This window comes from Pongo abelii, chromosome 7 (assembly GCF_028885655.2).
Source record: "Pongo abelii isolate AG06213 chromosome 7, NHGRI_mPonAbe1-v2.0_pri, whole genome shotgun sequence".
In the NCBI taxonomy this organism is placed as follows: domain Eukaryota; kingdom Metazoa; phylum Chordata; class Mammalia; order Primates; family Hominidae; genus Pongo; species Pongo abelii.
This window is the reverse complement of record NC_071992.2, coordinates 104,348,070-104,370,617: the sequence shown is the minus strand read 5'-3', so window position 1 is coordinate 104,370,617 and position 22,548 is coordinate 104,348,070. Positions and strand designations below refer to the sequence as shown.

The window sequence follows — 22,548 nt, the reverse complement described above, 5'->3', positions numbered from 1 at the left end:
ATAAGAAAATTGGACTTCATTTTATCTTAATTCACCTGATGAAAGCTTTCTCATTGTCTCTCTCATTCTACCCCTTTACTACCTCCCCCATTTTACTCCTTAATAGACAAAGCTTCACTTCAGACACATAAGAATCAATACAAAACTAAATACAGTGTGCTGCTACCCAAAAAGGACTAAATGAAGAATTATATGAAAAGTCTTGAACTTTGAGTAAAATCAGTAAAAATTGCCCTTTTGCTACTTAACCTTTAACTAGTCAAAAGCTTATTTTACTAGAAATAAGGGAAGAGTATTGGATGCATTTTCTCAGATGCGGACTCAGTGATAAAAGTAATATAGACCCCCTCAAAACAGTGATTTAAGCATGACTAGAATTTCCTTCTGAAGTGAAATAAATACTTAAATAGGGTGGTTAGATTGGTTTCATAGCTCCATGAAGACATCAGCATCAGGGACCAAGTTATCTTCCAGTCCATCTCTCTGCAAACTCTAGGTTATAGCCTTGATTACCCTGCCAAAAGATGGCTGCCAGAGTGCCAGCTATCTCAAGGTTCTCAGAAGTTCTACATAGTACCTTCATTCACATATCAATCACAGCAACTTCGTCAACTAGTATTGCAAAGGAAGCTGAAAGTTTCTTTTATAAATGTAGGCAATATGCTCCCTAAAATTTATCTTTTTTAAAATCTTAGGGAAGAAAACATACAATGGTTCTTAGGAGGTAAATAAAACCCCCAAAATAGATGCTATATTAAGGTTTTCCAGAGAAATAGAACCAATATTATACATATAATCTATCTATTTATCTATCATCTATCTTTTCTATCAAAAAGCTAGAGATGTAGATAGATAGATAGATGATAGATAGATAGATACATACATACATACATACATACATACATAGATGATAGATAGATAGATAGATAGATAGATAGATAGATAGATAGATATAGATAGATAGATAGATAGAGATTTATTATAAGGAATTGGCTCATACAGTTATGGAGGCTGAGCAGTCCCAAAATGTACAGTCAACAATCTGGAGATTCAGGAGAGCTAGTGATGTAGTAGTTCCAGTCCAAATCCAAAGATCTGAAAACCAGGAGAGCTAATAGTGCAAGTTCTAGTCTGAGTTTGAAGATGTGAGAAGCAGGAGAGCTGATGGTTTAAGTTCTAGTCCAACAGCAAGAGAAGACTGATGTCTCAGCTCAAGAAGTCACACAGGTGAAATTTCTTTTTACTTTGCCTTTTTGTTCTACTGAGATCTTCAAGTAATTGAAGGAGGCTTACCCACATTAGGGAAAGCAATCTGCTTTACTCAGTCTACTGACTTAAATATTAATTATATCCAGAAACACCCTCACAAACACACCCAGAATAATATTTGAGGAACTGTCTGTGCACCCAATGGCCCATCAAGTTGACATTTTAAAATTAGCCCTCACAAACATATTCATAACAAAATAAATATGAAATACTCAAGAAAATTAATCTTTATATGTGTTACTCATCATGTGGTCATAACGGGTATTATAACTATCTTCGTCCATCACAATTCTGTATTTTCTCTGCATTCAACAAGGTCCTCATTGGCTACGGTTCTTTATCTGGCAGGATAACCCAAGTCTGTATTCCTGAAGGATCTGGGCCATTTGTCAACCTGCCTGGATTGGGTTGTTGTAGTTTTCCATTGAGTTTAATCGCAGGGTATGATAATACTTAGAGAAACCCCAGGAAATCTCTTGTATTTCAACTACATTCTCCCTTAACTCCATTGTGAAATAGCAGGCCAACTTCCACTCGGTAGTTAGGCTCAATCACTCGAACCAGCTCAGTAACTCCATGCATTATCTAGTGACTCAGAGACATAAGGAGTCCAAAGTGGCTGAACAACAGTCTAAACTTCCAGGTCAGTGCAATCATTGTTTTGTCTTCTAGTAGAAGCAGTCTCCTTTAGAACAAGACCTCTAGGCCAGCATAAGTTCATGGGAATAGGAAACAAAATTTTTGCTAATGTGTCACTAGAGAACATAGGGAGTGGTTCCACCCTTATCTCCACTCCCCAACTCACAGATCCATGAATCTTAGCTATAGGAGAAAGAGCACCGTATATTGAATGCTGATTTGGAGCATATGCAGCCTTCTGAAGAACCTTTCCTCTTCCTTGGAAGGTATGGCCATGTAGCTGGTGCTGTAACCCAGTCTTCAAAAGGCCATTCCACCATTCTATCAAGCCAGCTGTTTCAGAATGATGTAGAACATAATAAGACCGGTGTCTCCCATAAGCATGATCCCATTGCTGCATTTTTTTTGGCTGTGAAATTAGTTCACTGATCAGAAGCAATGCTGTGTTGAATGACATGATTTTGGATAGGGCATTCTATAAGTCTGTGGATGGTAGTTTTGGCAAAAGCATTTCATGCATGGGAAGCAAATTCACATCCAGAGTACATATCTATTCCAATAAGAACAAAATGCTCCGTATCCCATATAGGAGTGGTCCAATCTAATCAACCTGCTACTAAGTAGCAGGCTTATCACCCCAGAGAGGACTCAATCTTCGTCTCTACTATTGGCAGATTGGGCATCTAGAGTAGCAGTAGCCAGGTCAGCCTTGAGAGTGGAAGTCCATGTTGCTGAGCCCAGACATAATCTCCATCCTTGCCACCATGACCATTTCATTCATTGTAACCACACAATGGTTACCTTGCCTGCTGCCTAGACAGAGCTGATTTCTCAAGACAGGAGAATTGCAATAGAGAAAGAGTAATTCATGCAGAGCCAGCTGTGTGGGAGACCGGAATTTTATTATTACTCAAATCAGTCTCCCCCAGCATATGGGGAGCAGAGTTTTTAAAGACAACTTGGTGGGTGGGGGAAGCCAGTAGGCCAGGAGTACTCATTGGTCAGGGATGAAATAATAAGGAGTCAAATCTGTCTTCTTGTACTGAGTCAGTTCCTGGTTGGGGGTCACAAGATTCAATGAGCCAGTTTTTTGATCTGGGTGGTGCCAGCTGACTCATCAAGTACAGGGTCTGCAAAATATCTCAAGCACTGGTTTTAGGAGCAGTTTAGGGAGGGTCAGAATCTTGTAGTCTCCAGCTGCATGACTCTTCCTAAACCATAATTTCTAATCTTGTTGCTAATGTTAGTCCTACAAAAGCAATCTAGTCTCCAGGCAAGAAGGAGGTCTGCCTTAGGAACGGGCTATTATCTTCTTTGTTTTAAACTATAAACTATAATAGTTTCTTCCAAAGTTAGTTCATCCTATACCCAGGAATGAACAAGGACAGCTTGGAGGTTAGAAGCAAGTTGGAGTTGGTTAAATTAGATCTCTTTCACTGTATCTGTCATAATTTTGCAAAGACAGTTTCATCATGAGCCCATTTGGGTGATGACAGAGGTGGCTGAGAAAAGAGGCTAACTGGTATTTATAACTGTGCCATTCTATCCACTTGATTAATGAAATTCTGTTCTGTGGACGCCACCCTTTGTTACGTATTCACATGGAAAACAAATATCTTTATGTTTTTTACCCATTTAGATAAGCCTATCAATATACCTCTTCCCCAGACTTACTTGTTACCAATTTTCCAATTATGTTTTCTCCAAGTCCTTGATCATCCAAAGAAACCATTGGACATGCCCATGAGTTGGTGTATAATCAAATATCTTCTCATTTCTCTTTCCATGCAAAATGGACAACTAAGTGTACTGCTTGAAGTTCACTTAGTGTCCTGCCCACTGGAGGGGATTTTTCTTCATTATTATTCATCAGTGATAGCCCAGAAATAGGCTTTAGTGCTTCCTCTGTCCACTTTTAGATGGTGCCTGCATAGTGTTTGGAATCACCTATAAACCCAAGACTTCTATTCCTCTATAAACTGATTATTTATCATGATGAAACTCCTGTGAAATCAGAGATGCAGGCTGGGAGAGAGAGCGTAGTATAACAGGAGTGGGGGCCATTGGCATTTGGGCCCCTATTTCATGTAACTTACTTGTCCCTTCAGGGCCTGCTCAGACCTGTTCTTGTATATACCACTTTCATTTAATAATAAAGTGCTGCAGTGCATGCCAAATTTTATGATTTGCTGGGTGAGATGACATGCAGTTCATGACAGGCTCAGGCCTCATGGTAACTTGATGGCCATGGTTAAGTTTTCAGTTCTACTTAGTAACAGTCCAAGAGCTGTTTCTCAAAAGGGAAGTAGTTAGCTTTAAAGGATGGCAAAGTGTTGCTCCAAAATCCTAAGGGCCTACAGTTCAACTAACCTATAGAGGCTTACTGAAGTCTCCAAACAGCATTCCTATCTACCACTGACAATCTACCATTGGATAGGCTGGATCATGTGGCCTAAGTGATAGAACCATTGGATAGGCTGGATCATATGGCCTAAGTGATAGAACAGATTTCACAGCAGCTTGGATCTGTTATGGAGTCTTTTCTTGTTCCAGGTCTTACTCAAAATTAGCAGCCTTTCAAGTCACTCCATATATGGTTTGGAGTAACACACCCAAATAAGGCATGCATTGCCTCCCAAATCCAAAGAAGCCCACTAGGTGTTGTTCCTCTTTTTTTGGTTATGGGAGGTGGGGGCAGATGCAACAACTTATCCTTCACATTAGAAAGGCTATCACAACATTTCCCACACCATTAGACCCCCAGATATTTCACTGAGGTAGAAAGACTCTGAATATTTTTTTGATAAAAGTTGTCCTATCCTCTGACACACAAACATTTTACCAATAAATGTAGAGTAGTTGCTACTTCTCACTCACTAGGCCCAATTAGCATAATGTCATCAATGCATTGGACCACTGTGATACCTTGTGAAAGGGAAAGGTGATCAAGATCCCTGTAGAAACTAAATTATGGCATAGGGCTGGAGAGTTGTTATACCACTAGGATAGGACTGTGAAGGTGCATTGCTGGCCTTGCCAGCTGAAAGAAAATTGCTTCTGGTGGTACTTATTGACAGATGAGGGTGGGAGGTGGAGCATTAGCCAGATCAATCGCTGGATACCAAATACTAGGGAATGCATTAATTTGCTCCAGCAATGAAACCACATTTATTACAGTAGCTGTAATTGAAGTTATGACAGGTAAGCATATGATAATTCACTGTCATTCTCCAAGATCCATCTGTCTTCTGCACAGGCAAGATAGCAGTGTTGAATGGAGATGTAGTGGGAATCACCACTCTTGCATCTTTCAAATCCTTGAAGATGTCACTAATCTCTGTAATCTCCCCAGGGATAGAGTTTTTCTTTTGATTTACTGTTTTCCTTGATAGAAGCAGTTCTAGTAGCTTCCATTGAGCATTTTCTACCATAATAACTCTCAATTCATAGGTTATAGAACCAATGTGAGGATTTTGTCAGTTACTAAGTGTGTTTATTTCAGTTAAGAACTCTGGAATTAAGGAAATAACCATAAGATGCATTCAGGGATGCACTGCCCCACTATGAAACAGACCTGAGCTAAACACTCTATTGATCACCTGATCCCTATGATTCCTTACTGTAACTGGAGGGCCACAATTCCCTGCAGTCTCCGAAACATGTGATTATTTCCTTTTCCCCAGTGTACAGTTAGTAACCCTAATAAAAGTCCATGGGTCCCTTTGGGGAAGGCTGAAAGAAACATTAACAGTATAAATTTTACGTAGTATACTTGAGTTTTTCATTGAGGAGATCTAGCCTCTCCATTCAAGGAGTTCTCAGTCTACAAAGGCTTAATTAGGCAAATTGCTTGAAGGAACATGACTCTCTGTTTTTATAATTTGGGTTGAACTTTTTTTTTCTTTTTCTTTTTTTTTTTTTTTGAGACAGAGTCTGACTCTCTGTCTCCCAGGCTGGAGTGCAGTTGCATGATCTCAGCTCGCTGCAACCTCTGTCTTTCAGGTTCATGTGATTCTCATGTCTCAGCCTCCTGACTAGCTGGAATTACAGGTATGTGCCACCATGCCCAGCTAATTTTTTTTTATTTCTACTAGAGATAGGGTTTCCCCATGTTGGCCAGGCTGATCTCGAACTCCTGGCCTCAAGTGATCCACCTGCCTCCGCCTCCCAAAGTGCTGGATTACAGGCATGAGCCCCTGCACCTGGCCTCGGGTTGAACTTTTATTCATTGACCTAGAACTTTTCTGCTTATATAGGTCAAGTAAAATTTTAGTCAGCTTCCTGTCTTTCACTTCTAGAAACACCCTATGATCAACTAGCAAACACCATAGTTCTAAAAACTCAAATTATTCTTACTGTTGTCTTGACTTTCTGTCCATTATGGTAACCACAGCCACTTTGCCTTTGATGGTTGAGTGTTATTACTCAGCCCTGCCATCCAAGGATCCAATTACTCCATTGCTATTAGGTTTCCCAGTTTAGTGACTGCAGTTCCCACTATAAGATGTGGCCTGCAGAGAAGACCACAGAGCTTTCTAGGATGCCGAGCCTCCACTCACGAGTTTATTTCTCACAGTGGTGGTAATAGGTATGTCTTCTGGACAGTCCCAGCACAGGTGAGTAGGTCTTAAATGACAAATCCACGCTAACATCCCAATCTCTCTAATCCTCTAAATCCTTTCCTCTATGATAAATCAAGCCAGGTTCAGCATTTTAACATATTTATTGTGGGCCACCTGTTGGTCCATGTTTCAGTAAAGCAGTCAAACTGTCTAAGCCTTTTCTAACTCCTCCAACTGTAATATTAAATGCAGAATCTCTGCTTAGTGAATCCATATCAACGAATTCAGCCTGATCCAATTTTATGTCTCTACCACCATTATTGCATACTCTTAGTATCCAGTCCCACATATGTTCCCTGAATTTCTGTCTGTATATATTAGGTAAGTAGATAGATTAGATGGATAGATACATACATACATACATACATAGATTTACTATAAGGAATTGAGCCACTGATTATGAAGGCTGAGAAGTCCTAAGATCTGCACTTAGCAAGCTAGAAACCTAGGAGAGCTGATGGTGTAAATTCTGGTCTGATGGATATTTAGCTCTAGCAGTCATATGGGTGTAGTTCCATCTTACTCTGCCTTTTTGTTCTACACAGGTCTTCAAGTAATTGGATGAGATCCATCCACATTAGGAAGGGAAATCCACTTTACTCAGTCTGCTGATTCAAATACATCCAGAATCACCCTTACAGACATGCAGAAGAAATTGTTTGATTAAATGTTTGGGCACTCCATAGGCTGGTCACATTGACAACTAAAATTAACCATCACAGGAGTCACGGAGTTTACACCAGGTTGTGAATTCATTACTGAAAAGGGAATGTATTGAACATCAATTCAACAAAAAATATTGGGGATCTGCAATGTGCATATTGCCAGATGCTTAGGATAATCCACAAATGTGGAGAAAATACTTGCTAATCAAATATCGGATGAGACTTGTATCAAGAATAAGGAACTTCTACAACTGAACATTAAAAGACAAATAGCCCAATTTAAAAATGGACAAAGGATCTTGAATAGTTATTTCTCCAAAGAGGATATACAAATGGTCCATAAGCATATGAAAAGTTGCTCACCAGTATTAGCTATAAAGGAAATGGAAATCAAAACCAAAACAAGGTCCCACTTCGCAAAAACTAAGATGGCTACAATAAAAAAGATAGACAATAATTAGTGTTGGTGAAGATGTAGAGAAATTGGAATTCTCATATATTGATTGATTGTGGAACTCTCCTAAATTGATGCAGCTTCTTTGAAAACAAGTCTGGCAGTTCCTCAAAATGGTAGACATAGAATACTATATGATACAACAATTCCAATCCTAGGTATATACCCATGAGAAATGAAAACTTAGGTTAACACAAAAACTTGTACATGAATGTTTATATAAGCATTATTTATAACTGATAAAAAGTAGAAACAACCCAAATGCTCATCTACTGATGAATGGATAAATCAAATACGGTATATCCATGCAATGCAACATTATTTGGCCATAAAAAGAAATGAAGTATTAATATATGCTACAATATGCATGAACCTTGAAAACATGCTAAGTTAAAGAAGTAATAAAAAACACAAATTGTATTATTGCAATTATATGATGTAAGCAGTATAGGCAAATCTATAGATACAGAAAATAGATTAGTAGTTGCCAGGAGCTGTGGGGAGAAAGGAGTAAAGAGTGACTGCTAAAGAACATGGGGTTTCTTTTGGGGATGATGAAAATATTCCACAATTAGATAGTAGGATTAGTTACATAACATTGTGAACTGTCAGTAAAATGACACCAATAAAATAACTCTCCAGAGAAGAAATCTTACTGCATGGGGGATAGCAAAGATCATAACTATGCCAGACGACAGAAGCGGCAGTCCCAGGATGTCAACCCATTGCGTAGTTTGCAGGTAGGTGTTGGGGCTGCCAAAAAAGACATGGCTCACAGAGGCACTGGAAGGAATAGCACTTTACCCACATAAAGATGAGACAGAGAAAAATCAGCTTCAACAGTGAGCACTGGTCTCCAGTGGCCATTGGGTGTCACCTGATGGCCATCATGGAAAATCGTTTGCACATAATCCTTCTTATACGGCAGGTGAAGGACCCCATTTTCTGCCTATTAGTAACAGACATAGCAGTGGGGTTGGTCAGGTGTCATATGACACACACACTTGAGTAGAACAAAGAAGTACACATCAAACTTGGAAGAGGAAATGATATTGCTAAACAAGGTAATATACCCACATGTTGTAAGGGCTTCTTATCGCCACTAAAGAAATATTCCAGGTGTGATGCATGTTCCTGTGCAAGTATGTAAGTGTCTTCAGGCCACATGACCACCTTTCCCAGCATGAATATACAGTACTAAAAAGCACTCAATTGCACAGTTAGATATCATGACATGTAAATTATATCTCCCTAAAACTGGTATTACAAATCATGAAAGTGTTTACCGAAAACAAAGGTGGTAAAATATAGTATTGTTCCGTCTCTTCAAAGATATTGCAATGCAATGAGCATTAGGTAGGCAAGTAATAGTTATATGTTTCATGTTCTAAAACTATCATGTGCAAGAAGGGGACAATAATAACACATGCAAATATTTTGTAGAAAAATATGAAAACAATGTCAGTCACACATTCAATTGTTAATAGCTCATATGAATTAGAGCATACTAAGAGAAAAATCTTCCAGTAAGTATACAGTTAAATACAGTGCATGAGTTTAGGTCGTTTTTTGTCACCCTAACCTCAAATAGGTACTGCAGGGTTCATTTTAATACATAGCATAGCATTTTGATACATAGCATATCAAGTATTTCCTTTCACTCCCCAATAAATTGTTCACCTAGTGCTTTAATAGAATTAGTATCAATAATATAATAATATCAATATTTGTAATGCATTCTGAGATTATGGAGAGTATTTCTTCAGTACAAAAAACTTTGTATATGTGAAGAAATGATAATATAGTCTACATTATATTTCTATTTTTATATAGAAAGTAGACCTTTCTTTGGTTCCTAGATTAGACCCAAGGAAACGAAAAGAGGTTAAAAAAAAGACTGAAGATTTTAGATCTTATGTTAAAAAGATAACAATTAAATTTTATAAGTTAAAAAAAACCTTAAGAAGTGTGAGGTACAAAGTCAATGTCTGTCAAAACATTTACATTCATTAAAACAAAATAGCCTAAAATATATTATTGTTATTTTAATTATTATTGATGCCTACTAAGACCAAACACTTTGCTAAATTCTCTGGGTGAATAATGTCATTGTACTACGTAAATACTAATATCAATTTTCCCATTTTAAGTTGAGGGAAATAAGACTAAAAAATATCTGTTAACTTATCCAAAGTTACAGCCAGAATTCAGGTACAAGTGAGTCAGGACCCCAGTCTCATATTCAATTTTTACTGAATCATATATATTATATTATATCTTACTTTACTATACTATTCAAAAAAGACCAAAAGAGTAAGAAAAATAGCAATAATAATAACAGCTAATATTTATTTTAAATATACATAGTACTAAACACAATGCTGAGTCTATGGTATCATCTAATTAAATTGAATATGGAGGATATCATATTGAATAGGACATATTAATATTAATGAGTATTATAAAATTAAATTCTACCACTAATGATGTTATGATGATGGTGATAACAAAGTTGAAAGAAAAGATACGTAGAGCACTACAAGAGGAGAATTTCAGGTCTGATTCTTAAAAAGTTCAATTGTTAAGGATTTAGCAGGAAGCTTACTGTCTATCAAGTATGTTTTAATGGATATACAGCATGAGTTTTTTCTCTAACTGAAAAAAGATGAAGTACAGGCTGAGTAGTCTTTTTTACAAGGTTTCTTTTTGCCACTTTATTTCTTGTAGAAAAATCAAGCTTTGTCTGAAGACCAAGTTTATTCCAAGGAGGGATCAATTTTCATCTTTTTAAGGGTATGAAAGGGGTTTAAAATTATATTAAATATTGCTCAAGTAGTTGAAAGGCAGTTTCATTGTGGACCCTATATTTTTCTGTTTCTCCTTGTCATTACTCAAAGCAATGAGCTAATATTTAAGATCCAATTTAGACATCTCATTAGGGTGAAATTAATTATTTTATGTCAATTATATTGAACTCTACCCTCAAATATTTTACAAATATTACAGCTTTGTTTGTTTATTCCTCTGTTTAATTTATTTGCCTGTAGTAAGAACATTACCTGTGATTTGATTCTGTAAGTTAGTTACATATTGTATATCATCTATTGACTATTTCTTTTTTCAGTTCAATCATGAGCAAAGGTAAGATTTTCTATTATTTATTTAATGTAACCTTAGGAATGACTTGATAAATTTTACAGTATAATTTGACACACATCTGTTGTAATTGTTTTTGAAAGCTTTGATTGTATTTTCATCCATGTTGGTAAATAAACAAAGTAAATAGACTTGGTGTGGGAGGAGGAGGTACAAACAAACATTAGAAGCAGCACAGATTAATTGCACCGAGTGATTAGTTTTAGAATCAGTAACATTTGGTTGAGATATTATCCTTTTACTTGTAAATTTCATTCAACTTCATAAAGGAAAATTATAAAAAGCAAGTGACCATTATCTCCTTTACATGATCAGAACAGAAAAGAGTGTTATGAGGGAAAGAGGTGAGTGGGGATGGGCCCGTGCCACTTTAAGAGTGTAAGGATTTAAAACATCATAGTAATTTAGGGATTTCTCCAAGAAGCCATTTGTTTCAGTTCAGTCACTTCCTTTTATAAAAGACAGCAACTCAGCTCAAAATGGCTTAATCAAAGTAGTATTTGGCTTATATTTTCTTACTTCAGGCATGAATGGATCTTGCTGTTCATACCATGTCAGTCCATAAACGGAATGTTATTGGTTCTGAATCACATAAAATTATCTTCTATCCATCTTTGATCCAATCACTATGGCTGAAAGAATGATATGTTCTAATAAACCATCCCTAGACCCTGTGATCATCCCTGGAGCCTGTGATCATCCCTGGAATCAATGCCATCTAGACCTCATAGGCTAATAGTTGATGAGATCTGGTTTCTCAAGGAAAATTGGGGTACATTTACCATGAGGAAGATGAATGAATGCCAGGCAGACAAATTAACAGGTGTCTACTAGACCATCTGAAAAATAAAAACACTAGACATTAGATATTTATTATCATTGCTAGAGGCCAGGCACTGTCGCTCACACCTGTAATCCCAGCACTTTGGGAGGCCGAGGTGGGGAGATCACTTCAGGTCAGGAGTTTGAGACTAGCCTGGCCAATACGGTGACACCCCATCTCTACTAAAAATACAAAAATTAGCCAGGTATGGTGGCGCATGCCTGTAGTCCCAGCTACTTGGGAGGCTGAGGCAGGAAAATTGCTTGAGCCTGGGAAGCAGAGGTTGCAGTGAACCGAGACGTGCCATTGCACTCCAGCCTGGGCATCACAGCGAGACTCCATCTCAAACAAAACAAAACAAAACAAAACAAAATCATTACTAGAGAATGTAAGACAAGACATCCTGTTGCAAATCTGGCTAGTGTCATTTTAGTTAAAAATGTATTCTGTTAAATAAACCTCTCTTTATCAGCTTCTAAGATACTGTATAACAGCAACATGGCTTAATTACTCTTCTTTCTTATCACATATCATGTTGCACAGCATTCTGTACTTCCTTACTGGATTAAAGTATTTTTGGATTGCACTGTTGCAAATTAATTTTGTTAGCTATTGTATATTAAATAACCTGGTTAATTTATTGCTTTTCTGTTAGTTTTATTTCTTAACAGGAGGAATATACTTTGAAAGCAAGAAAGGAACAAAACAGTTGTACTTAAACATGTGGTTTTAATACAGTGGTTTCTAATTCTTTTATGTAGTCAATTATTTTCATTTCAAATGGAATATATCTTAAAAGCAGCTTTGAGAAGCCTAATTGAAAGGAATTACTAAATAACAGTGCAGGCCTTGCTAACAGAGCACTAACAAAACGAGAAATCATTAATAATTTAAAAAGCTATTCATGATGCTTTGTTCCAAACCACACAACCTTATATGTTTACCTGCTCTGATACCATTTAACAGTTGAAAAATCACTTCCTAATCCCATTCTATTCAAAGGCTCATCAGTCCCCTGCTGGCAGGAACACCGTGCTAACATTCAGTGTGTAATCACCTCTCAGCCTATCATTTTCTTCATTTGTTCCGTTTGCAAAGCAAATCTACAAACTGACCTTTTGAATGAATAACTACTCTGAAATGGCCTCAAATAATATAACTGATGAATTACCTCCTTTTCTTCTGTCTCTTTAATCTGATCATTTTTGTTCTGACATCTCCCAATGTTTCCTGCTACTAAAATGTTCATGCTATTCATCCAGTCTTCTGTGGATTTGTATAAATTTACTCCTATGGATAGCTGGAAGTTCAAAAGGATAATATTTATCTTTGTGAAAGACATGTATGGTGAAAACATCAAGTTAAAATTTGCTCTGTTTGCTTCCAACCTATCCTTCCACCCACATCTCCTGTCGGATTTGAATTATATTCAAGTCATGTTTAACCGTCTACCACATTCTTCCAAAGCATTCTGCGTAATCCAGCATTTCCTCAGGTAAGTGTTCCTTGATTTCTGGTGGGACTCCATTTCTATGGTTTCTAGCTTTAGAAAATTGCACAATTTTTACTCCTAAAGATATCAATATTTTCCATAATGTATGCCAGGCCATGTTAAGAGAGAGAATTAAGCAGATGAATAAAGAGACTTAGGAGTTGAAAGGTTTGGGATAAGTATTTTGGAAAGAAAAAGCTGGCTAAGATCTCAGAAAATGTTTGATTGCCTTGGGGGTACTGATGGATAAGGTAGCTTAGAGACCATGATTTGAGCTGTCACTAGTTTATAAGCCATTATTATTTCCTGGAGCAGCATTTAGCTGCAATATGATTTGAAAAGTCAGCTGGAAAAAATACATCTATTTTCAACTTTAGAGATTATGAGAGAAAAAAATGGAAGAGTCATAGCACATCTAAGTTCCAGCATATGCCCATGTAGTAAGCTGTGGATTGGAGTCTTCAGGCTAGTGCTGAAATTGGATAGCTCTTTAGAACTATATTGTTGGGCATGTTTACCATATGAATGTTAGACTATTTCCCTGATGACAGTAAGAACTAACATCATAAAGATTATAAGCTGGGACTCATTTCTCTCTCTAATACTTGGGGAAAATATAATAATTAGGAGATTAAATATTAGGAGCAGTGGGAGGCAGGCAAATGCCTAGACAGATAAGGGTGGGTCCCTAGTGAAACCCCACTTCCAAGCCAAAGACAGTTTAAAACCTGAAAGCCAACCTACAAGTTAAATACACGGAACAGATGAAGAACTTGTCTTCCTGTTTGGTGTACTTTCCTCTGATTGATCCCCACCCTTTCCTAATTGCTTTTCTACACTGTTGTGCTCACCTTTGAGTGGTTTGTTAACTTTAACCTTTTTGCATACTCACAAACCAATCAGCACATACTTCCCATTCTGAGTCCATAAAAGGGCTCGGACCCAGCCACATGGGGGACATTCCCACCCTCAGGTAGGGAAAACAGCCTCTGTGTCACCTCTTTGCTGAGAGCTTGCCTTTCACTTAATAAATTCTACTCCACTCACTCTCCCTTGTCCACTCACCTAATTCTTCCTGGTTGTGAGACAAGAACTCAGACATAGCTAAGCTAAGGAGCAGAAAGACCTAATAATATGATAGTAAAGGAAGTTTTCAAATTGATTAGTGCTATATTTCATGAATCTGAATAAATGGGTTCTCTTTCAATTAAAAAAACAGTGGTGTTGATTTAATGCCATTGGTACTGGTATTTCTCCCTGGCCTGTGATACATTAGAGTGGGAGGCTGAGCCATTTCCAATCCAGAAGGTTACAGGGCTAATTGCTCTCTGAGGGAAAACTGAGTCTTAGTGAAGGCAAAGGAAGAAGTAAATAGTTAATTTAGATCATGAAGCTATATACAAGTTTTAGAGCAGAGTAGTGGGGAAATAAAATCAGACAGAAGAAGTACTGGGCATCAAATGATGAGTGTGCATAAGAGGGTAATTGAAAGCTTGCATTTTCACCGTAGTAGAAGATAGAAGTGAAAAATATTGACTGCTTGATAAAAATAGTGATTTTTGCTAAGAATTTTTCTTGTATCTCTTAAGACATCTCTTCCAAAAAGCTAGTTGGGAAGATTACTTAGATTACAATATATCCACCTTCTATTGGAAAAAGTTAGTTGAAATTCCTAGGAGAACCCAGGCTTCAGAAAGTGGCAAAAGTGAAGATGGCTGTAGTGAATTTAGAGAGAAATCCTTCACTCAAAGATTCCCAGGTGATTTATATTCTCATACACTCACTTCCCAATGGAAATGCATTATCTCTCTGTGGCTATAAAGAAAAAGCTTTATTGGAAAAGCTGTATAGCCACTGGGGAAATGGCCCTTGGTTAGAATTTCTTTTACACCACATGGAAGAGATCAATGACTATCCAATGGGTCTTCTGCCAAGAGAATCACAGCAGGTGGCATTTGATCTTTGAGGATATTTATTGCATTTTCTCACCACGTTATATATCACTAATTCAATAAGCTCATATTATTTAATTTGTTCTTTTTGGCTTTTATTTTTCAAAGTTTCTTATAGAACATCATCTTAAATAAACATTGTCCACATTCAAGACTTCCAACCTGTAACAATTGCATTTATCTATCTTGCTAGAAATAAAATGACTAACAATGTAAATTCAAGTAAGAATATGATGGTTTAAAGAATACCTAACATTTCTGCAGGACTAACTAGGTGTGAAAAGCTAAAATTTTTTAAGTGCATAATATCACAAGTCTATTTATTGTCATGATTATGTGTGTCCTGTCTTCTATTTAAAGTAAATTCAATTGGTTTACTAGGAACAGTATGTGATGTTTTCCATTTGAGACAGCAATGAGTTTACTGTCCTCCAGATAGAGTATTTGATCTTATGAATGCAGATAAATAAAAATAATTGCTACAGGAAAAGAGATGGGATGCTGAGACAACACATGTTATAGTCTCACTGGGCTACTGACTACAATACTGGTCAACATTAGGCTAGTATGAGACTCCTGTGAATTATAAACTGAAAGATTAGACTGGTGGAGGGCCCATAAGAGGTCATCCATAAATCAATGAAGGAGTGCTTTCTACTATATTCCTGCCAAATAACCATCTGTTTAAACATTCTAGTGATGAGATAACTATAATTTTTGTTTTCTTCTTTATAAATTACTTAAGCCATAGATTTATCTCAAGAAAGCTTAAGTCATCCCCATCATGACAATCTATTAAGATTATTCTTCAATGTAATGTAATTATTGAAAATAACTACTATATCTTCTAACTTCGGATTAGGCACAGCTTTGATAAGCATATCTTCTATGCTCCTAGGTGGTCTTGAAACTTCCTCTCATTTATCTATGCAACAATATACTTCTGATGTGGTCACAGAATCAGCTCTCAACTTTATTTTTGTTAGGTTTAAATTCGCCCAGAAAATGTAGCTTTTACAATTTGGCAATTAAAGTATACAAAAAGAGAATACAACAGAATTTTAAAATATTGTGTAGTATCAGATATCTATGATAGAAAATAATCTAATAGTTCCAGTAGACAGACCACTAAAATCAAAGAAGTTCAATAGTCAATAATAAGAATTAACATCCTAGCAGATTGGTAGATTAAAATAGCAATGGAATAACATTTAGCAATCTTACTAAAATTTATACCTAAATTATAGAAGAAAGTTTTGGTAACCAGATCTCAGGGGAAGGACCCATAGAATTCTAAGAGGAAAGTCTTGGAATTTAGGAATGGGTATTAGAACACAATAGAAAATTTGTCACAGAAAATTTGTCATTTCCTTTAATGATTTAATTGAAATGAACTGTTAGTAAACATCAGAACATAGTAATTTAAGTGCAGTATAAGTTCAGAGCCACATAGGAAAAAAATATAATTCAGTTAAATCATTGCATTATTGAATCTGCTGCTTTGTTTTGTTTTTTATTCCCTTGATTAGGAAATCAGATTGAATCCCAAGCCTGGGCCAAAACTGTCTGGGCCTGCAGGTAGAGCTTCATTTGATGGATTTAGGAACAAGGAACCAGACAGGTCATTATATCAGAATTTAATTTACTGAATTTGGAGCCTAGTTCATAAAATGCTTTCTTGGATTACTGAAGAGTTTATTTACAGTAAAATTTTACTTTAGATTACTTCCCTATACCATCTAGTCCACAAAATGGCAGGTCAAAATAGGCCTCTTATGTAATACTGAATGGCATTGTAATTCTGGTTCTCTAACACCAACATTTTAATGAAATGCTAACTTTTTTTTTTCCTCAGTCTAGAACAGCAACCGCTCAATAATTCCAAAGATGCTAATTATATTATATATTTACATGTAATATATTCATCCATTTGAGTCTTGTGATGAAGCATAGTATACTTTGAGCTCTAAACAGTGGTTTTGAAATAGGAGTTTGCCAAAAGGTATCTGTAAATATTATTGAAGTCAGTTTCTTTGAGTCTTAGTTCTCTGTTAAAAGGATGTAACAATAACTGGTCTACCATCTTCACATAACCTTGTAACAATCACAATAATTGGTGAACGTGAAAAGAAACTCTGGAAGGCATGAAGAAACTTTGTTCCTTTTCTAGTCTCTAGTCTATGTCAAATGTTAGTAACTGATCAACCCATACCAGGAGCACAAGGATTGTGACTTTACTGTTGCTGGGGTCCACCCAGTTCAGAAATTACTCCTTAACAATACCCAGTAACTTAGTTTTTATTCCTCCTTAACAATACCCAGTAACTTACTTTTCATATCCCTTCATTTCACAAGAACAGTATAAGCTATTAGTTGAGAAAAATATAACTTCTACTAGGAATTAACTGTACACAGATTACTAAATATTTAACAAGTATATAAGTAGTTATAAAAATAAGGATGATAATGATATTAAGTAACATCAAGTAATAATATCTATCATTTATTAGGCACCATGATAGAACAGTACTATGGATTACTAATTTATTCTCTACAACCTATGCTTGAGATATTCTTATCACCATTTTACTGATTAAAATGAAACAAAACAAAAGAAAAGTACCATATTTCAGGATGTTAAGTAGTACACTCAAAATGAAAGAATCCCGAATTGGATTCAGGTTGACCTGTCTTTAAACCATTAATAGCCACTATGATTCAGACTGAGTATATAGCAGCAGGTATATTTCTCTGTAAACTATCACGTATCCCTTAGTGCTTTAAAAATAATGATAAGGAATATGAGTTCCTCATACTTGGTGTGATGCTTGCTATATTGTTGAATCTTGTTTTAATATCAAAAATTATTCTCTTTTCAATGAGATATTTAGGTAAACCCAGACAGGAATGGTTAAGGGAATGCCTTTGTGCTAACATTATATGTAACTTATAATTTCATAATACAGATTCAATGTTTATCTTTTTCCTAGATACTGTCCAATAAAAAGAAGGTATAACTAAAAATAATACGTTTTATACTTCAGACAAACCAAACTTTTAGTGTAATATTCTTATACGTCTGTCTTTCATTATGCTTTTTCCTTTACCTGTATTTATTCCAAAACTTCCATCTCTATGGTGTGAGTCTAAGTTTTCTGCTGATCATATTCATTCAAGTAAAATTCTTCACTATTACAACTCAAAGTTTCTAAAAAATTATACTTGCATTGGATGTAGGTCTCATACACCTTTCCAAACTCCCTCAACTGCCTTCACCTTAATTCTTCCTGGTTGAAGCTCCACTTCTTCTGGATGACCTCTTCATTTCTAGACTTGGAAGAAATTCTCCACTATGGGTATGAAAACTGGCTTGCTGAGTGGCCACCAAGAGAACGGATGCAGCTTGAAGCTGCAGTGACTAAACTCCCTGTGGGATGAAACTTAATCTGTAAAATATGTGTAGGGAGAGAGGTGGTCAGTAAATTCTCCTGCCATTTGCTCTTCCAGAAATCTCGAGTTCCACTAAACAAGTGATCACCCTGCTGAGTGACCTGCTTTGCCTTTTTGTAGCTCCTTGTGAAGTTAGGAGTCCTGCTTCTCATTGTTTTGCATCTTTCTTAGCATCTCTAGTCTTTTGATTTTTTTTTTTGCCCTAAACATTCTCACAAGAAAATCTTTAGTATCTTATTTTTGGCTTTCCAGAAAGCTGTAATAACATTTAAAATTACTTAAGAATTTGTAAATTTTATTTTTAGTGTCCTTAGGTCAGTGATTTTCAAAATTGTATTTTTTTGGTGAAGGAACCATTTCTTCAAATACATTCTAAGAAGGAAAGCAACGTGCTTAAGTATAGGAAGAGCTGCTAAATTGAAGTAACAATGTGTGTGTGTGTGTGTGTGTATGTGTGTGTGTCTCGTCTGGAATCCTACCTTTTCATCTTGCTTTCCCTTGGGGAAATGCTGAAGTACATCTTAGGAAACCATAGAGCTTACTGCTCAGAAGATGATTTGGAAATAAGTACTCTATTTCTGATGCTCCTTGTTACTTCACATTCTTGTAAAAATGCAGGACCTTCTGAGATGTGAGCCTCCTCTAATATAAACTCAGCAGAAAGGCTTGCTAAGGTTTATGGGAATGAGAATACTGTCTCCTCTTTGTTATTGTAAAGTGAATTATCTTTCTCTCTTTCTCTCTCTCTCTTACCCTCTCTCTCTCTCTGTCAGGAAGAGAACAACTTATATTCCAAGTACTCCATAAAAAATGATGTTTTCCCCATTTCTTAGAAGATTTTTACTTTTTGGTTTTTTTTTCCAAGTTACATTGCACCACCCACTTTTCACCCACTCTAGCTGTAGCAGCTTGAATTTTTTTACTGGACTCTTACATGTGCACATACATATTTATTATATAAGTATTTTCAAACCATAAAGGGATAAGGAAATATAAAGTCTTATAAGAATTATAAGAGCTCTACTAGTTTTTAAAATTAAACTATCTGGATACAATTATACAAAGGCTCTACTGGAATTTGCATTTTATTAATACCCAAAATTCAACTGAATAAGCATTTATTGAGAGCATACTTTCTTTAAGATCCTTTACTAAGAAACAGAATCACCCAAATATAAATGTCACAATCCACTAGAAAATATAAACAAGTACACAACAATGACTCAATTCAGATTGTGCTGCCTAATATCAACAGATGGAAACAAAGGCATTTGTTATGGGAATACAAAGGCATTTTTTTACGGGAATACAAAGGCATTAAGTGATCAGTATCGAATGAGAGGATCAAGGAAGGCTTCACGGAGTAGACGACAGTTGAGCTGAAACTTGAACTATTTCAACAGCCTAAGAAGATAAAAGGTACAGAGAAAGCATCACAAGCAAAATGTGGAGGTGTGATATGCTCGGATTACAAGTATTCTGAGAACTGAGGAGGCTAATTTTCACTTGTAAACCAATTACCACCAGTAGTCAAAACATTTTAGAAGGCAGAATGCACTATTACAAATCATGCTGGAGCACTGCTCCACAATGGCAAATTTTAAAAATGCTTGACACATGTTCGGTACATTTTGCACTTGTAAACGTTGTGCAATGTCCAATATAGCTTGTAGGGTGTCTTGATTAAGATCTAGAGGAGAAGTGTGAGTGAAGTCCCATGTCTAATTTGTGCCTTAGACATTTAAAATTTCCAACCAAAAGCTATCATTCCATTTGTGTAAATAAGTCAGGGGTCCAAAAATATCATAGAAAAGCAGCTAGGATAACACAGAAATTTTAGAAGAGTGTCTATGATAGTTTATGGAAACAAAGGAGGCCCTAATTACTTTATACCATTTAGAGTCCACGTTAAACCAAGACTCTTCCCAAGGTTTTCACCTCCCATCAATGCTGCCCAGAGAACTTACAAAGGACGTCAGCTGCTCACTCTTTCCAGAGACATCCCTGCTTCTTGACAGCCCTTGTCTCCTTAACATACCTCCAGCCTTCTTCAAGCAGCATCGGGTCGGCTCTGAATCTAGGTCTGTTTAGACTTAAAGTCTCTGCTTCTGTGCTATCCTGAAAGTCAAAGGAGAGATTTCCCAATTAAACCAGAACATGTGCAGCTATGCTTGCAAATGTGTCACATTAGCTTGGATTCAAGTATAAGTCAAAAAACCTGTAGTCAACCTCCTACTTACATCTGTGAATAAGCACATAAGCAACTGCTGGGTTGTTCAGGCTAAACAGATGGAGGGTCCTGTCAGGAACAGATTGTGGTAGAGCTAGGATGTAGGATGAAATGCCACCCCCTCTGAACTGAGAAACATATTCAGCAGCAGGAAAGACGTCCTTTTTCATGTAGACATTCTTTTTTAATTCTTCACATTTAACTGATTCTAAGGAAAGGTTAAATCCTTTTGTCCTCCATACATTTTTTTTCTTTGTTAGTTTCATTTTATTTCGTTTCATTCTACTGGATTCAGATTATATTACATCCACTTTAATAACCACCACCATATATATTTTAATGCTGCTGTGTATATAATCATCAAACATCATTAACTAAGTTTATTAACATAAATATCATAATATATAAATAACACATAACACATTTAACATCAAACAAACTAAACATGTGAAGCATTTTCAGATACATTTGTTAAAAAAATTGAATATTATTTTTATTAAAAATTATTTGAATTTTATATATCTGAGCAATCCTTAAAATGATCATGTACATAATCATGGAATGTACATGAAATTAATGTTAATGTGCTTGAAAATATTGTCTTACTACATTTAGAGCCTCTATGATAATTCATTTTAACAATTTTCTCAAGTTACAATTCTATTTTAAGGTAAAGAAAAAGTTTATTTTAAATTAGGTCTATATTCTGTAACTCAATCACTAACAGTTTTATTTACCAAGTAAGTTCGAATGAAGGGAAAATTTTAAATATGAACAAAATGTGATGGCATCATATGCTCTTGGTTAGGTATGTGTTAAACTATCTTATGCATCACACAAGCTATCCATTTTCTTGAGTAACATGGCTCAACTGTCCAGATATTCAGCATTTCAGTAGCATAAAGAACTTCGGAGGCCGGGCGCGGTGGCTCACGCCTGTAATCCCAGCACTTTGAGAGGCCGAGGCGGGTGGATCACCAGGTCAGGAGATCGAGACCATCCTGACTAACACGGTGAAACCCTGTCTCTACTAAAAATACAAAAAATTAGCCGGGTGCGGTGGCGGACGCCTGTAGTCCCAGCTACTCGGGAGGTTGAGACAGGAGAATGGTGTGAACCCAGGAGGCGGAGCTTGCAGTGAGTTGAGATCACACCACTGCACTCCAGCATGGGCAACAGAGCGAGACTCGGTCTCAAAAAAAAAGAACTTTGGAAGAGTTTCATGTTTATATGATTTTGTTCCTTGGTACTCAAGTAAACAAATATCAATGTTGGTCTGTTTTTGAATGATTATGTTTTACATATAACAGTCCCATATATATTAGTAAATATATTTAGTACCAGCTTTTGAGAGGTTATATTATCAGAAATGGCTCAATTGCCCTTAAGAAGATGACCTCATTCTATATTTAATATAAAATCCATCATTTAAAGGAAGAGAGGGTCTTGGAATTATTATAAAGTTTTATTTCATAGTGAATAAAAATAATTCTACTGAGAAAGGGCACTCATTTGCATACTTTTCTTATTCTTTTCTAAATATTAAAAGGCTTTTGGAAATGATGTTAAGAGAAAAGAGAAGAATTCTACTTGGGAATTCATGACTTATTGTAAGGGAGACCACTAATATGATTATATTGATCTGAAAGGGTTTTTTTAATGAGTATGTAGCATTTTTAAGGAAAACAACTTCAATTTTCATACATTTTTCCATTAACTGAGTAAAGCAATCATAGACTGGACTGTAACTTCAAATTTGGGACATTTATAATTACCTCTCAAATTAGATCATCTTG

General features: G+C 36.2%; 2 long non-coding RNA genes across 4 annotated transcripts in view; one reads left to right on the top strand and one right to left on the bottom strand.

The window, feature by feature from the left end:
- Positions 1-7,273, top strand: part of LOC129047471 (uncharacterized) — a 36,145-nt gene extending 28,872 nt beyond the window's left edge. Inside the window, exons 4-5 of the long non-coding RNA XR_008509179.2 lie at positions 5,911-5,958; positions 7,076-7,273. This is a non-coding gene — a long non-coding RNA (uncharacterized LOC129047471). The remainder of the gene's footprint in view (positions 1-5,910; positions 5,959-7,075) is intronic.
- LOC134761951 (uncharacterized) overlaps positions 1-22,548 on the bottom strand; it is a 375,518-nt gene that overhangs the window by 130,245 nt on the left and 222,725 nt on the right. Inside the window, exons 4-5 of one of the 3 annotated variants that reach the window (XR_010141220.1) lie at positions 20,490-20,640; positions 10,134-19,926 (exon numbers count right to left, since the gene is read on the bottom strand). This is a non-coding gene — a long non-coding RNA (uncharacterized LOC134761951). Of the gene's footprint in view, positions 1-10,133; positions 20,641-22,548 lie in introns of those variants that run through there. The other 2 variants (XR_010141222.1, XR_010141221.1) reach the window with 2 other exon arrangements.